The 16,237-nt window shown below is 36.6% G+C and overlaps 1 long non-coding RNA gene across 1 annotated transcript; it reads left to right on the top strand.

The window, feature by feature from the left end:
- Window positions 1-3,779: 3,779 nt before the first annotated feature.
- On the top strand, window positions 3,780-4,388 carry LOC131247350 (uncharacterized). Its single transcript, XR_009171660.1, has 2 exons — window positions 3,780-3,919; window positions 4,048-4,388. It is a non-coding gene; the product is annotated as an uncharacterized LOC131247350 (long non-coding RNA).
- The last annotated feature ends 11,849 nt before the right edge of the window (window positions 4,389-16,237 follow it).

Below are 16,237 nucleotides of genomic sequence, written 5' to 3'. Positions count from 1 at the left end.
GAATTTGATTTGAAAGTTGTTCACAATTGCCATTCTATGTGGTATCCCACTACGAAGCATTTTGGAAAAGATAGCAAGTCTCTTTTGTGTGCTTAGATATGGTTGACCAGTCACTGAATCTATCATACTCTGAAGTGTGTGTGTGAGATCTGCAATAAAATATAGTTTAGAGATGAATGCAATAAAAACTAGAATATGCATTGAAAGAAAGAGAGTTAATTGTGATATACCTGTACAAACAATGGATGAAATAGGTAGGTTTCTAGCTAGGTTTTATTGATAAAGCAAGAATTTTCTGCATTTGCGTGTTTTTGTGGATCATGACATGTAACAAACTAGTCATGAAATTCCTACAAATCCATGTACTGAAAAAGAGTACAGGGAAGATTTTCTGTTTCTTTGCTTTACCTCTCTCTCTTTTCATTTTTCTTGTTTTCGATGGCAAGAGCTGCAAATGCATAAGGGCGTGTTTGGCCGGACAGATCCCATGGGATTAGGAGGGATGGGATGATAAAATCCCGGGATATGCCAAACGAGCCAAACAGACCTGGTGAACTTGTCCTGAGATATAGCAAACCCATGGATCTTAAACCAATCCACTGACACCACCATCATTATCTTAAAATCCATCCCATCCCTCCTAATCCCATTCAAATGTGCCTAGGGCATGTTTGGATGGATGGATTGGAAGGGATTTGAAGGTAAAATCCCAGGATATGCCAAACGTGCCAAACAGTCTCAGTGAACTTGTCCCAAGATATAGCAATCCCATGGATCTTAAACCAATTCACTGATACCACCATCATTACCTTAAAATCCATCCCATCCCTCTTAATCCCATTCAATTCGGCTGGCCAAACAGGCCATAAGATACTTAGAATGGTAATGTATATCTTCCTTTTCTCTCTTCCCATCTGAGCTCATGCCTGTAGATCCACCTGCTAAGGTATAATATACGAAGAAGAAATGCATCTGGGTCTCCGGGTTCTTTTAAAAGCTTTGAAAAAATGGGTTGGGAGATTTGCCTTCTTTTACAGTGTATGGAGATTTGCCTTCTCAAAGTTAGTTTGCAGACTGGGAGTTTGTAGTTTCTCAACATTCTACTGTTCCTTAGGGCATTTTGGTGCATCTCTATTATTTATTCCTTTGTTTAGGAAACCTGAAATCAAACATTTAATGTCAAGTTTCCTAATGTTATGGACCATGGATGGATTGATTTTTTGCCTTAAATATGATATAGTGACAAAGTAGACATTTTTCCCACATCATTTTCTTTATGACTCTTGGGGTCCGTGCAATGAAAAGTATCACCTCTTTTCTATAGTCTGACATGTTGATGGATTCTTGCCCTGTTGCTACATCTTTTTTGGTAGTTGAGTTTATTTATCACTAATAGGATAAACATTTGTACATTGTTGAAAAGAGAAACTTTACTAATGTGACCTTTTTATCTAATGGATTTTGATTATATTTTCTTGCGTGTAAGATATTATTCAGGCGATGCCTCATGATGAACTCGTGATATTTTGATTATATTTTGTGGTGGTTGGATATCTTGTGGAGTTGTTGAATTTTAGAGCTAGGACATGCATACTTTCCTCTCTATTTCCAACAGTAATAACATCTTCTATTTTTTAATTACCTTTGAAATTTATTTATCTTTTTTCTTTTCTCCTTATTTCAGGCTTTGGAGAAACATAGGATTGAGTAGTCGCTTGAACACACAAGCCTGGCTACCAAGCATGAAGCAGAATTTCTGTTCATATTCCTGCCCATTTTAGTTAGGCCTTTGGAAGTAGTAGTTAAGTTTTTGTTGCGCATGTAAAGTTGGAAGGCCTTGGAGCCTTCCCATTTGTCCCACTTGCTTTTATTTTTACATGCATTGGTTCGTATGTACTGTAGCTTGAGAATCATGACTTTTGGTGGTCTCAATAGTTCACACTTTGGCCACATTGTGGCTGGAACATCCCCACAATGTTCCTCATTGGATATGTCTAACTGGTTGTTGTTAGCTATGAAGTACCGGGTTGAAATAATAATTCGAGATGAGATACTATTTCAAGTTATGTTTCGTTGAGAAATTATGTGATGTCTTTTGCCTTTTTGAAATCTAGCACATCATAGTTTTGAGCATATGGTTGGTGTGTATAGAGGTATAGTGTTTAAAATTTTTTTTTTTTTTTAAATTATTTTTATTTTATTTTTTTTAAAATCATGAATCTTTCTGGAATTTCTTCAAAATGCCATGTTCATCTTTCATATATGAAGAAATTGAATTGATATTCTACTGTATGATCATCCTACTTTTCTTGAAATTATGGAATGTTTGTATTGTATTTTTTAGTCACTTGATCATATTAGTGCAGTCCTTGGTTCTCTCCATGGATGAATTAGATGCTGTAAGATTGGCAATCTCCTCTTTTTTCTTTCTTGAGTTATTTGATTTTCTGGCAAAGCATGATGATTTGCATGTGCAAATGACTCTATTGATCCAAACTACGCAAGATTTTTAGGTGTATCAAAGTGTAGATGTGGATGGAAAAGTCAGACTGATTAACAAAATAGGTGGGCCACAGTTAACAAAATTAGTTGACGACCAATAAAAATTGGTTGCCTTCCTTTTGAGTTGGTAGGCCTGAGTCTTGCGATAGAGCATGGTGGGATCCTCAAGATGGACAGATTGGGTCTGACTTACAGCATGGTGCATGTTTCAGTCCACTTACCTCCGGCTAGATTTATGGTCTATTTGGATAAAACATCCTAAAAAAAAAGGAACAGATTACCAAACCACACAATCTGTATCTTGGGCAGACGGGGAAAACTAGATGCATGGTCTACCAAGCTGTGGCAACACATCATCTTCTACAACTTGATGGATAGCTAAGACTTCTAAACTGACCATTCCCCTTTGTTGTTATATGTTGCTAACAGGTCCACTCAAGTAACTCGAATGAACGGAGGATATGGTATATAAACTTTGACGTGGGTGCTGCTGTATGACTATATAGTCTACTTTGTAATAGGATATGGTTATACATTGCTCTTTTGATCATCCTCTTGTCTGAATTTTTAGATGTTTTGTGGAGGGAACATTCAAATCTAGACAAATGGGCTCCTTTCCTGCTTGTTAGCAAGGTTTGTATTGCTTGTTTGATTTAGTACTAAAAAAACTAAATCCTATGCTCACATGATATGCTGTATTTGTTATTAGATTCCAACTGCTATTAGATTCCTTGATTTTTTTTCCCATCAAAAGTTAATTGTTTAATTTAGGAAGTTTGTGATGCATGTGTGAACTTGATACCCCTTCTATTTTGAAAAGTGGTTATATGCTTAAGGCTGGTCAACCTTACAGTCTCTACCAACTGTTTTCGTGCATTGCTTCCTTTCTTTGAGGACAATGTTTAATATATATGACATAGACTACTTTCTCGCACCAGATATGCTCTCAACATTAGGAGGCTGTTAACCTGAATAGAATGTGAAGGGAAATCCAGTTCTTTTGACAATTAGTGTGTAGCAAAATCTATCAATGACAGTAGAATAGTTGAAATGGTTGATCTATTCTGTTTTTGCAAATTTAGTTGGTATTGTTATACCTAAGTCATCAACTGAGTTTGAATAGCTGAAATGTTATACCTACCCAAGTCATTAGCTGAGTTTAGCTGAGTTTGAATAGCTGAAATGCTATACGTACCTACCCAAGTCATTGGTTAATTTACCATTGTATTTTGAATAGCTGAAATGCTATACCTACCCAAGTCATTGGCTGAGTTTAGCTGAAATGGTTGATCTATTATGTTTTTACAAATTTAGTTGGTATTGCTATACCTATATTAGTTGGTATTTTGAATAGCTGAATGTTTATTTTGTCTTTGGCTATTGCAAATTTTGCTTGTTCAGAAATGAGAAGATCAGTGTATGCTCTCGAGTATTGTCTTTCTTTTCTTATCTCGTCGTCGTCTTTCGTTATAATTTAGTTCTTCAGTTTTGGGGCATAGCTTTTTCATATGACTACATTGTTTGTATGATGAAATTAATTTTCAGCCATGTGCAGTAAGCTTTCGGATCAAAGCGAAGCTGAGAATAAGGTGTTAGTTGATGGCAAATTGATAACCAGTAGAGGCACATCCATGGAGTTCTCAATTGCGATTGTTGAGAAGCTATTTGGCTGCGAGAAGGCATTGGATCTTGCTGTCAATGAGAAGTTTAAATAGACATAATTATTGTGTTGGTATTGTACTTTTGTGAATGGATTAAAATGAATGATTGTATTTGATTGATTGAATGAATGATTGTGTTTGATTGAATGAATGAATGATTGTGTTTGATTGAATGAATGAATGATTTAGCCATGAAGTATTTATGTATATTAGCTTATATGAGTTGATCTATCATCCATGTACTACAATGGTAAGAGATGCCATTATTATGTTTTCTTTAATTTTTTAAAAAAATAGGCAGTAGCTACGGTTACTAACCGTAGCCCTTTATGTCGAAACCGTAGCTGTTGCTAATCTCAGCCTATTGCTACGGTTCTCACTCTACTTTTACCTACAAATATAATCCGTAGCTGTATATACTTTAGAGCTATGGAAAGTATTGTTATGGATTAAATCTGTACCTATTGTTTCTATGGCTACGGATTATTTGTAGCCATAACTTTAAGACTTATGGCTATGGTACCAATGGCTACGGTCGTGCTACAGACTATAACTGTAGCTATAGGCCTTTAGCTATGGCTTTTATCTGTAGCCTTTGCCCAATTTTCTGGTAGTGTAGGGTTTCCAGGATCCACTTGTAGAGATTAAGGAGATCTATCCTTGATTCATGTCACACGATTGGAATCGGAGTCCCATCCTATCCAATTGGAAGATATCTCAGTAAAATCAAATCTGAACTTCCTTTGACCTAGTCCTTAATAGATGAGAGGTGTGAGAATAGGAAGTGATACCGTCACAGAACCATGCCCGGGAGACAAAGCAAACAACAAGATTTACCAATCCTATAGCCAATCTGGGAGAATTGTGAAAGTTAGGGAAGATTCCATCATCCAACCATACCCAAAGGACGATGGTGAACAACATGATTTCCTAGTTTCACAATCTCAATACATGAAAAGAACATACTTAAAGCTATCATAGATCTATTGTAATTTAAGTCACAACAAACCATTAAAAATTAAAAGTATTCCTTATAATCAAACTAGAATCAAAGAGAGTTTAATATAAACATGAATCAAGGCAATAGAAATATCCCATCATGCTACAAGCTTCACCTCTTAGCCCTAGCTAAGGGGTTTAACCAACTATAGACATGATTGAACTAGAATCTCTTAACAAAAGCATAAAAACAACTAAGGAAAGGGAAGAAAAATACTTGACGATGACTTCTCCACACTTTTGCTCCACTCCTCAAACCTAGATGATGCTTAGGGATGCCCTAAGGACCCCTATTTATAGTTTTAGGCCTTAACCTTTCAAACCGAGTGGAAATATTAGAAAACCATGTCAAATTTACGCAGTCCACATAAAAATTGCATAACGCTTGACTGGTTATGGGCTGTCCTCGACCGATCATGGGCCATCCTTGACCAGTCATGGGACACCCTCAATTGGTCGAGCATGACAGAAATTTAGTTGTTTTACACGTTGGAGTTTGAGTCAAGACACCTCGAACGGTCGAGCAAGGCCCAGGACTGTTCGAGCTTTACGCAGGACTGGTCAAGCAGAGGTTAGGACTGGTCAAGGATTAAGCAATTTCACTTCAAAACTCCAATTTTCTTCATTCTTTACTTGATTTTCTTGGATATTCAGTATGTGCATTCTTCATTCTTGGTTTCATCATATCCAATCTTGGCTTTGGTGATTTTTGAGCGTTAAATTCATGCTTTTAACATCCTTTTCAATCTAAGCTCTCGAATTCACCTTGTAACACAAACATGATTAAAATAGAACATTAAACATTATCATGTTCATAAAACCAAGTAATAACTGGGGTCCAATATGCAATATTTGACCATCAACACTAGTAGGACATACTGAGAATATGCTTAGTACAACATCATGATACATGCCCATACGCATCATTTGTATGCATATTGTGAGGAATGATTAATCATAGCATGTGCCGATAGGCTGAGATATTTAGGGAACTCCTTGTGAGACGGAGTTGCCCGACATGATCTCGCGATACGTGCAGGTTGGTGCATGATTGGATGATATGACTCATACATCTCGCATTTTATGTGACATGATCACCTTGCACCCTAGCAACATCATGGCTGTGGTCTCCACAGGCATATCATGGATGGCTAGATTGGATATCAAAAATATTTGGAACTCAGCATATGGGTACTTTAGATGTTCGTGGGTGAAAACCCTAAACCCTTATGGTACTAAGGGTTGCTCCAACGTGGAGACCGAATGGACATATGAGCGCATGAGTGCCAAATACCAGTAGGCCGCGTCTCCCACTATTTCGTGGTTAGTTGGAAGGGGGTGTGGTCTTATCCATCCGAGGGTAGAGGGCAAAGCTAGGCTGAGTTTGACCAGCTCATAAATGGATCCGCTATCGACGAGCCAGGTAGATATTGGCAAATTACTAGTCAGACAGGTAGTGAGGTCTTTTCCACTTGCATGGTTGCGCGTCTAGTTCCGACGGTAATCTGGTGTAGAGTGTACCAGACCCTAGTGATATCTTAGAGATGAACTATACTGATATATGTACTTGATATTAGGACTGGCATCTTGCATATGACATTTGGTTATGTAGGCCTTGTATCGCATAGCCTTGGTATGGCTGATAGCATTCATAGACTTGCTAGTATTTCCGCTTACTCTAACGTTGTGTGCTTGGTACATGCATTGCTTACACACGCACACACCGTCTGGCCTTCTTGTAAGCTTATGCACGACCGTTGTGTGTAGGTGACGTTAGATCATAGCAGCATTGAGGCAGGACCGCGTGACAGATCATCTCAGAGCTTTTGGTTATCTTTGTATTTCCCTTTCCCCATTGTACTCAATGTTTTATTATAGTGGATATGTGGTGATGTTATTTTGTGACTTAATTATGCTTGTGGTTATGCTCCTTTACAAAAAAAACTTCTAACTAAAAATCCTCCTTGTAGGATTTCAGGATCGAAATCTGGTATATGAGTGTTGGAAGTTGAGAATGGGATACTATGGAGGCTGTCGGTGCCGGATTCGGCGATCGAAAATTTTGTGAGCCCAGTTTCCGAGTTTGGGGTATGACACCTAGCGTACAAATTATTCATGCAACCATATAAAAAGAATGAATCAAATCACAAGCATAAATAAAATTACATACACATATCAACAATCGCAAACACAATGATATATAACGGTTCAGTTAAATCCTTACTCCACTCCCGGATGATGAACTCAAACTCGAGTTTTTTTTTTTTTTTTTTTTTTTTTTTTTTTCAGATTTCACTATTTTAATGGTTTTCTATAGGTTCACCACCAACGTTTACAATCCTACACAAGGACCCACATTCACACCCATTGGCCGTTTGTGGCTTACACAATGTCTTACTCGATTAGTCCTACACAAGAACTAATCCACGTACACACATGGTGGCGGCTCACATAGAGACTTACACGTACACAACAGTTAGTGGCTCACACAAAGACTTACATGTGTACACCCATCGGTGTGAGCCACAAGCGACTTACACATACACACTCGTCGGTGGCTCATACATAGACTTTATTAAGTTTAGATTACAAACTATAGATTGGGCCTACATAAGAACTAACAACATACACACCTGCTAGTGGCCTACATAAGGACTTTTATTCCAAATAAATTGACTCTAAACAAAAACTCTTACAAGTTTGGATGAACCTCTTTGATAGCATAAGTCTTGAATAGCCGATCGATCTTAATGCAGCTTCTTTTCAACTGCTCCGATCTTTGAAGTGGACCTTTTTTAGCTCCAACAATTGACTCCTTGCAATGATCTTCCAATGATAATGCAAAGGTAATGGGAGAGTGGGTTGGTCGAATCTCCTATAACTAATGGGATAGTTAGTTCCAATTGAGGATTCACCTAGATGGGTATTCTAGACGATGATTAACAAATGATTTACTTATAGGATTATTGCCTAACATTTAGAGAATGTAAAAGAACATGTACATCTTCAAGTTGAGCTTGGAATGCTCATGTAGAGTGATGAATCACATGGAAGATGACATGAACTCAATGGATTAGAGCCTAGGAGAAGCAGTTAAAGTTCTATGCAAGAGGCTTTAAAACTATAAAAAAAACTCATCTCTTTTTCAAAGGTCTGAATGCTCATTTTATAGAAAAGTGCTCCATCATATATATAATTGCTAACTATCAATTTGATCAATGGGTCTGTTGATTTGATCAAATCGAATTGGAAGTCTATTGATTCGATCAATAGGTCCAATTTTATGCTATTTTGGTTGCTAAACACTTTTGGGCACTTTCAATCGAATCAATAGGATCTGTTGATCGAATTGACTCAAATCGACAAATCTGTCGATTCAATCATCAGCAGCCTAGCACCTCTATAAGCCTAGTTGACATTGTTCATTAGTCTGAGGCTTGGAATAATGAATCAATTGTTTTCCTATTAAAGAGAATCATATAGAGCTATGTTGTTTTGGAACTAAAGGGGTCTAGGGCTAGGTTCACCAAGTCACCTCTATTTACTTCTGTCCTCATGCCTTGAATGTTACATGTCTTCAAGTCTTTAGATGCCTCATCTTTCATTGGGGCTTTACCGACTGAAAGACCCAAACACACGTTATTAACAAACTGAGGTACTTACATTCACACCTTGAACATGTTGATAGATGTGTGTATGTATGTATACATGGATGAATGGATGGATGTACGTATGTATGCTTAGATGAATTAGAGTGTATATGTTGTAAGTGCCCTGGTTTGTTAATTACATGTTTGTGTGTCTTGAGTCGGTTGAGTCTTATTGGAAGATGAAGACAAAGACTTAAAGATTTGCAGCATTAAGGCTTGAAGACACAAGTAAATTGAGGTGCCTAGGTGAACTAAGCGTGAGAGCCATTTAGTTTGAAAATGACCAACCCCTAGATGATCCTCTCCTTAATATGAAAACAATTGTTCGGATAATCCAAGCCTTAAGAATAAATATGAACCACATCAACAGGCTATTAGAGGTATTTTAGGCATTTTTTTTTTGTATCAACTTGAAGCATTGTCGGTCTGACTAAAAATGACTAAAAGAGTCTAACAAGAAATCGGTAAATTCAACAATTTTTGGTCCAACCTGGTGAACCTTTGGCTCGATTTAGTCAGATCGAAATGTCCAATTTCGGTCCAGCAGCATATTGGACTTTGCCTAAATATTTTTTTTGTCAAATCGAACCTTCTTAGATTCAACTGAACAACTAACTGTTAAAGATCCATTGGGGCATGTTTCTTATAAATTTGACACGTGAACCATTACAAAGGAGATTTTTTTTTTTTTTTTTTTTTTTTGTGGTTTTAAAGGCTCTATGATATAATTCTTATCCTTTACATTTAGGCTTTAAACCAAAGAGTTCATGTCATTTTCTTAATGATTCATCACTTTATATGAGCATTCCAAGCTCACATTGAAGACGTATATGTTCTCTTGCATTCTCTAAAGGTTAAACACTAATTCTATATGTAAATTCTTCGTTTATCATCCTCTAGAATACTCATCTAGGTGAATCCTCAATTGGACCAATTATCCTATTAGTTGTAGGAGATTCAACCAACCCACTCTCCCATTACCTCACCATCTTAATTGGTACATCATTGTAAGGTAGTCGATCATGCAATTGAAGAATCCACTTCAAAAATCTGGAGAGCTAGAGAGAAGCCACATTAAAATTGATCGAGCATCTCCAGATAAGCGCTATTAATGAGGCTCATCCAACTAGTAAAAGTTATTTTTGAATCCATTCTATAACCAAGTCTTGTGTAGATTTGAGTATAAAGTTTGTAATCCAAACTGGCAATTAAGTCTCTATGTGAGGCACCAACACAGGTGTGTATGTGTAAGTCTCTATGTGAGCCACCGACACGGGTGTGTACGTGTAAGTTGCTGTGTGAGATGCTGGCGGGTGTGCACGTAAAGGTTATTGGTGAACTTATAGAAAACCTTGTGTTAGTCTCTGTGTGAGACAATAGTGGGTGTGTACGTAAATGTTATTGGTAATCCTATAAAAAACCTTGTGGGAGTCCTTATGTGAGCCATCGACGGGTGTAAACATGTAGTCTCTATGTGAGCCTTTGATGAGAGTGTACGTGTTTCCTTGGGTAGGATTGTAAAGGTTAATGGTGAACCTATAAAATCCATTCAAACTATGAAATTCGATTAACTTGAGTTTAAGTTCGTCTTCTGAGAGTAGAGTAGGGATTTAACTGAACCACTATATATCATTGTGTTTACGATTATGGATTGTGTATGCTATTGTACTTATGCTTGTGATTTGATTTGTTTATTTTATCTAGATGCATGAATAAATTGCATGCTAGGTGCTTAATTAATTGCACACACTAGATATAACCATCTCACATCATTGATTGCTTTCCACATATAATTGAATCTTTTGTAGTCTATGATCTTGGACCCATTTCTCCTTGTGGCATAAATTGGATTAATCAGTAAATAATTTTAAAAAGCCATATTCACCACCCCTCTAGGACTTAGCCATTATTCTAAGCTTTTGTATCATGGTATCGTATTAGATAACCACACAATTTTAATTGTTATCAAAGTGAGTTGCTTTTTAAGGACTTAATTGTATGGAGTATGATTCGTAAGAGCTTTAGAATGATGTCTAGCAATGAGGGGAGTTCCATCTCACTACCATTATACTTTGATGGGTCTAACTATGCCTAGAATGAATATATTTTAAAGATACCTTAACCCTATGGTTTGGAAAATTATAGATCAAGGATGGCATTTTCTGGTGGACTAAATCATGATAGATGGTGTCACCATTACCACTCCCAAATATAAATTTAAATGAAGTGTTGATGAGAGAGCTATATATGGCTATGATGCCAAAACTCTCTATGTTATTTACTATGCCATTTCTCTAGATGAATTTAAAAGAATTTGTACATGTGAAACCAGGAAATATGCATGGGACATTTTATAAACCACACACAAGGGAACAAGCACAGTTAAACCTTCCAAGCTTTGTCTCTTAAACAAACAATTTGAAAATGTTAAGATGGAAGAGCATGAAACTTTTATGGAGTTCTATTTTAAATTAAATGATATTTGTAACTTTATGTCGGGTTGAGGAAAATGAATCTCCGAGAGCCGCATTTGTAGGAAATACTTAGGTATCTACTGAAGAGATTCACCACTAAAATAACCTCAATAGAAGAATGTAATATAGATAGCATAAAAGTAGAAGAGCTTGTAGGTTTCCTATGTACATCTAAACTACACTTTAAGACCCCCTCTAAGAACAAACACATTGTTCCAAAGTCTTCACATAGGTACAAGAAAAATGAATCTTAAGATGATAGTAATGATGAAGATGAAAATGAAGTTATAACCCCAATCACCCTAGAATTCATGAGGTTCTTCAAGAAGAATAGAGGGAAAATTTTATGATAAAAATGAAAAATCTTTTAACCTTAAGCGCATAGGTAAATCTTTCAAAAAAAATCTATAGAAACTTAATGGTACAATTGTGAGGGTTATGGTCACGTTGCCTCCGAATGCACTAGCAAATCAAGATCCAAAGAAAAGGCAATGGCAACAACATGCGATGAGTATGGGGATTCTAAGTCAGATTCTAAACTTTCCCATAGTGATGAAGACCTCAAATCTTTATAGGTTCTGATGGCATCCACTACTACTACTCTCCCTAGAGAATTGGGAGGAGAATCTGACCATACACCTCAGAAGAATACGAAGAGACATCCTCCAAAGAAGAAGAAGAAGATGAAGGAGATGTCAAGTTACAAGAAGCCTACAATTTATTTTTCACTAAAAGTTTAAAGATTATGAAAAAGCTAGGTCTAGTAAAGGCTGAAAAAGAATCATTTGGCTAACCATCTTAAAGAAGTAAAATCTGAAAATTTCTCCCTAATTTAAGCAAAGGAAAATGTTAAGTCTAATCTTGATGACACTTTGGAGAGATATGTAGGTATTGAATTTAAACTTGCGACATTTAAATATAAAAAATGAAGGCATGAGACTAAAGTTAGCTAACTTGAATATTCTCTTGTTAATGTTAAGGTTAAGTTTGCTCAAGGAGAAGACCAATTTGGAAAACAACCTTATATAATAACCTAAGGATATGAGAAGTCTTGAACATAATAGTAATACTTATATAACAACCACTATTCCTCCAATGATAAAAAGGACTCAACAACTTCTGAAAGTAGATCCAGAGCCTCTCTCATGTGCCATAATTGTGAAGATGTTAGCCACTTAAAGTTTGAATACCTCATGTCTAAAAGGTCGCAATCCACCTCAATCCTGAACCAAATAGGTAAATTTATTATGATTGATAAAATGACACACCAAAAGAGGAGTCCTCCTTAAAGATCACCCGAGAAGAAGAAGTTCTCCATCCTTCTAAGCATGAACAATCATATGAGGGAGTTGGTAAAGCAAATTGCATTTCTAACTGAAAAAAGAAAAAAAATGATAAGTTGAGTCAATGACCATGAGGGTATGAATCAAATAGGAAAATCACATATTAAAAATAGATCTTTAGATAGTGTTTCACCTATGAGAGTTGAATTCAAGAAAGAAACACTCTCTCAGAAGCAATCTAGGTCCCATAAAATTCACACCATAGTGGGTTGTGAAAACGGATAGGTGATCCTTGTGGATCAATGTACGCTTAATAGGTATATATAAGGATTATAGCCTCATAATCATTTTCGTAGTTTTGCTGTTAGTTGCTTCATTTTTATTTCTTATTTTTCTAAGCTATATTGGTCATGTTGCTTATATGTATATTTTCTTGAATGACCATATCCTATATGCTCCATTAGATTCTAATGTTTATATGCACACTTATTCTTTTGTCAGTATGTTCTTATTGGTAGATTTATAATTTATAGAGCTTTACATATTTCCAAGCTCATTGGTATATCCATGAAATTAACTCTTTTTGTATCACTGATAAAAAAGGGGAGACGATTGAGATCCCACTGAAACATGTTGAATTTTGTTTTGCAGGTTCTCTTTGGTGTAGGGATTTGATGGACTTACGGGGTGCATTTTAGGGGGAGCATTGAGCATTGTGTCTATATGTTATGTCCATACATTTATGTTACAAATCTTTATGGTATTTGACATTTAATTTTTTGAGTTGTTTTGGTTTGTCATTGGTGTTCACCATGACAAGATTTAGTTTAGGTTTTGTCATATAATTGACAAAGGGGAAGATTGTAAGTGCCTTATTTTGTCAATAACATGTGTCTGTGTGTCTTGAGTCAGTTGAACCCTATTAGAGGATGAGGATAAAGACTTGAAGACTTGTAGCATAAAGGCTTGAAGACATAGGTAAATTGAGGTGCCTTGGTGAACCTAACTTTAGACCCATTTAGTTCCAAAACAACCAACCTCTAAATGATTCTCCCCTTAATAGGAAAGCAATTGTTTACATCATCTAAGCCTTATGGACAAATTTGAACAAGTTCAATTGGCTATGCCCTTCAAGAGCTACCCTCTCTAATACCAATTAAAATTGCAGTTTTTTCTGCAATGCGTTAAGTACGGAAGCTTGGCGGAGCTATAAAATGAAGGCTATGTACTAAAGAGGGGGAGGGGGTGATTTTGACCTATTTAAAATTCAAATTGCCTAATTAAACTAATTAACAATTAAACTAAGCAAGGCAATATAACTCTAAGGCTTCCAAGCTAATAAAGGGTCCAATCATATATATTACAAAAGATATGTAAATAAGCAACTAGTCTATATCAAGATAGCGTATATGTGTGTGTGGGATGTTCTACCTATCAATCTTTAAGTATTCGTCTGATCATGCATGTATAATGTAAACATTCAAACTCACAAGCATAATTAAACAATTGCATAAATGACAATCCCAAACACAATCATATATAGTGGTTCAGCTACTTGCCTACTCCATTCCCAATGGACTCACTCAACCCATGAGTGTACCGTATTTCACTATCGAAGGTTGTAAATCAGGTTCACCTCTAACCTTTATAGACTTATACAATGACTCTAAGATCTATGCCCTATACAAGATCAAGGGTCCTACTCCTGAACCCAACGATTTAGGGCCTACACAAGAGCCAAGGTCCTACATAAGAAGCTAAGGTTTAGGCCTTACACAAGATCCAAAGTCCTACACAAGAACCCGATACATATTCTCCTGCTAGAGGTTCCCACAAAAGGCTTTGGTTGATTTTTTCTTAAGCTAACCAACAACCTTCGTCCTACATAAGAACCACAAATTTAGGCCCTACACAAAGGCTAAGGTTCTACAAAAGAACCTAGTTTGAGGTTGAGACAACTGTTCACAACCCCAAGTATAGGGTTACGATGTAGTAATAATCTTGGTGAGACCGAGGTCGAATCCATAGGGACTGAACTTGTGCGCGTCTGAAATTAAGTAGAACTAGAACTAGAAGAAGATGTAAACCTAATTCTAAATATTTTGAGAGAATAATTATGAATAGATTAATTAAAAAAACTAATAAATTTAAAGGTGGGAATTAGGGTGCCAAGGATCCACTTATAGCAATCAGGATGCCACCTTACTTAATTCAAAGACACAACTGGAATCAGAGTCCTATCTTATCCAATTGGTAAGAAGAGATTTGTCAGATCTCTGAACTTCTCATGGATCTAATTATCAATGGATGAGAGTTGTGAGGATTTGGAAGTGATTCCATCACCTAACCATGCCCAGGAGACAAGGTAAACAACAGGATCTACCAATTACACAACCGATCATAAGAGAATTGTGAAGGTTAGGAAGAATTCCATCTCCTACCATGCCCAAGGGACGATGGTGAACAACAGGATCTCCTAATTTCACAATCTCAATTATAGAAAAGAAGATATTTCAAGCTATCGTAGATCTATTGTAATTTGTCACAACAAACCATTAAAAATTATAAATATTCCTTCATAATCAAACTAGAATCTAAGAGAGTTCAATAAAACATGAATCAAAACAAACCAAACGTCCCAATCATGCCACAAGCTTCACCTCTTAGCCATAACTAAGAGGTTTAGATAACCATAGACATGATTAAACTAAAGACTCTTAAGCAAAATAAAAAGATCAACTAAGGAAGAAGAAGAAAAACTCTTGAATGGTGGCTACACCCTTTTGATCCACTCCTCAAACCCTAGAAGGTGCCTGGCAACATCCTAGGGACCCCTATTTATAGTTTTGTAACTCCAACTTTCGTACCGAGTTGGAAAAATCTGAAAACCGTCTCAAATTTTCGCAATTCATGTGTTATCTACGTAACCTTAGACTGGTCGAGGACAACCTTCGACTAGTCAAGGGTCACCTTTGACTCGTCGAGGATGACAGGATTTTTGAGAATTTTGTTACTGGAGTTCGAGTTAAGAAATCTTCGACTGCTCGAGCAGGATCCTTCGACTGGTCGAAGGAGGGCTTAGACTGGTCGCAGCAGACATATTTTTAGGGTTCCTTTTCTTCACTTCAAGTCTTCAATTCTCTTCATTCCTCACTTGATTTTCTTGGATCTTTGGCATGTGAATTCTTTATTTTTAGTCTTTTAAGATCTAACCTTTGCTTTGGTGATTCTTGAGCATTAAATCCATGCTTTTAGCATCCTTTTCAATCCAAGCTCTTAAATTCACCTTACAACACAAACATAATTAAAATAGAGCATTAAGCATTATCATGTTCATAAAACCAAGTAATAAATGGGGGATAATATGCAATATTTGACCCTCAACACAAACTTATGCACTCCAACCTACACAAGGAGTATAAACTTAGACTCATACACATGACACTTACTTATCGGATTGAGTCCCTTTTATAGCTTCGTCTTGGGTTGCTTAATCTTCACTCTTCCGTGCTTCAATCAGCTCTCCGATGTTCCCCCGATTATGCTACTGCTGCTTCACCAAGGCTTCAGCTTTATGATTATTCACCTTGCTTGTAATGCTCCCTTGAGGTCACCAAGGTGATGGGAGATTGGTTGAATCTCCTATAACTAATGAAAAGTTATTTTCC

The sequence above is a fragment of the Magnolia sinica genome, chromosome 5 (genome assembly GCF_029962835.1).
Source record: "Magnolia sinica isolate HGM2019 chromosome 5, MsV1, whole genome shotgun sequence".
Taxonomy (NCBI): domain Eukaryota; kingdom Viridiplantae; phylum Streptophyta; class Magnoliopsida; order Magnoliales; family Magnoliaceae; genus Magnolia; species Magnolia sinica.
The sequence above is the reverse complement of the archived record's forward strand: the minus strand, read 5'-3'. Positions and strand labels throughout refer to the sequence as shown.